Genomic DNA, 2,524 nt, shown 5'->3' with positions numbered 1-2,524 from the left:
TCTTTGTCTTCATGTTTTCTTTTTTGTGGCTTATCAGTGGGAATGTGTCGCCACATCTCTAAGAATATGTAACGCATATTATGCAAGAACATAGTGGACAGTGAGGGTTGCATTAGTCTCAGCACGGTGATGTGAACTCTGTGATTACAAATTATTTATCAGCCACTGAGCCCAATTTATTTTTCGGCCAAACCCAAAATTGCACTTGGTTAGTGTTAATTTTGGACCCTGACTCAGTTGTACACAAACCCTGCTGTTCACTTTCACACCTTCACACACCTGGCCAATCTTTAAATACGTAAAGTGTCTGTGATTGTCGGATTGTCTGAAATGTTGTTTTAGATGCTCTTAGACAATCCAAAAGGCATGTTGTTAGAAGCCTAATGAGGCCTTCAGTGTGCAGCATCTGTTTGAGCTACAAATAGCAATTCCAGTGACTACTTAAAGCCCATATGTGTAGAATTTTTAAATATTCAGTTTTGCTGCCCCCAGTGGTGAAATAAAGACAAACAGTAGGGAAGACTGCAAAGAAAGTCATTATCTTCCTTACTCCACCTCATGAATCTGACCAACTGTAACAATTTTAAAAAACAAACTAGAAATATCCTCTTTTGCAAAAAATTAAAACATTTGAGTATCACAACATAAAAATTCTACATATAGTGGCTTTAAATCCCCACATTTTGCTTGTGTCCTCTTAAAGAAAGCTCATGTTAAAAGCTACAGTAGGTAACTTTTATAAAAATAACTTTTTGTTATATTTACTGAAACTTTCATCATATCCTGACAGTAGTACATGAGACAGATAATCACTAGGAGGAGCCAGTTCATGTAGTACTGTCAGGGTATAGTGAAAGTTTTAGCAAATATGACACGTTTATGACAACGTTTTTCAAAACATTACATACTGCGGCTTTAACATGACTTGCAAACTCATTAGGCTGATGCTTACATCTGTATTCCACATGCATTAAAACTTTAAATGACCCTGCGCACACACAGATAGGTGAAGCATCATTTGGCAGTTTTTTATTCCCATATTTTGACACTGTATAAAGTAAGACATAGGCGACTGCTGGAGTGAGCTGAGCACAAATCAGTAAGTTCTAATGATACAATCAAAAAATACATTTTTTTTTTTTATCAATTCCAGGAATAATGTGCCGCAGCAGGTCCTGCCAGCATGCTCATTGGCTACGACGTAATGAAAGCTTTGTTGTGTCTGCTCATTGTCTGCTACAGGGCCAACGGAACATGCCAAAAGCATAGTTAATAGATTCAGCTGGTTTAGGATACTACAAATGTTAGTCTACAGAATATGATAAGGACGGCGTTGTGTCTTTGCCATCGGGGACATGGATTTGTAGGAGGGGGACAACCAACTCCCTTTACAATGTCCGGAAGGAGGAAGGAGACTGTGTTCTGCAATTCTGAAATGTGTGAAATGTTTTTGAGTAAATTTAACACAAAAAACAAAGCCAATAGGAATTTTGGCTGACCGGTACTGTTACGGGTGTTAGAAAAAAGAAAAAAAAAAGTTATTTTATTTATTTTGTGGGAATTTAAGTTGTTAAATCAAAGCTCAGCATTCATTTTCAAAGGGCCTTTGTTTGATTTGTATCAGGATGGTGAACCGTGGTGGTCCTTTCCAAATGACCTTAAAGGGGTTTTCTTACCCTCCGTTCTGTCTTATGGTTTCCTGTGTATTTTGAGGACATACAATAAATATTCTGTATGATATACAGATGAGTTATTAAATACCTTGTGAAGAGCATTTTTTTTGGCCGATTTTCATTCAGTGTATATATTCTGGTTGTATATATTTTATTCTGCTGCACAAATAAATATTTTATGTGCGTAAAAGATATAACTTTTAAACCATTTTAGAATAGTGGTCTTATCTTTGATTAATATTCTATTATTATATTGGTAGACTATTGCCTTCCACAGAAGTCTGTATCTATTTAAATCTGTAAAGGGCTGCAGTGGATGGAAGCAGCATGGAGTCACCCATTGGTTTGTGGTTTAAATCCTCTAGTGTGGCGTTATGGCAGTCAGTTCTTTTATTCAGAAGTGACTAGAACTGCAACAGTTGGTTGATTGATCGATGAGTTGTCTAATATCAAATTAATCTGCAACTTTTCCAAGATCAATTAATCGTTTTGAGTAATTTTTTAAGAATAATTGTGAATATTCTCTGGTGTCTTTGGTCCTCTGTGACAGTAAACTGAATATATCTTTGGGTTGTGGACAAAACAAGACATTTCAGGATGTCAGCTTGGACAACAGATAAACCTTTTTGAGCAGTTTATCGACGAGTTAATCGTTGGGGGCAGAATGTGGAGCTGAGGAGGATGTGCATTGCTGCGTCTTTATCCTGATCTGACTGAGAACCAAGGGACACGCCGTGATAGCAACTTGTCAATCGCAAGTCGCAAGGCCCTAAAGCATACCCTGCTTTATCGCCTATTTTACTCTGAATGGGACCATAATTTACTAAATGAATATCATGCTGTATGGAAGA

Source organism: Morone saxatilis, unplaced genomic scaffold (assembly GCF_004916995.1).
Source record: "Morone saxatilis isolate NCDOM2014 unplaced genomic scaffold, NCSU_SB_2.0 Contig4, whole genome shotgun sequence".
NCBI lineage: Eukaryota > Metazoa > Chordata > Actinopteri > Moronidae > Morone > Morone saxatilis.
The sequence above is the reverse complement of the archived record's forward strand: the minus strand, read 5'-3'. Positions refer to the sequence as shown.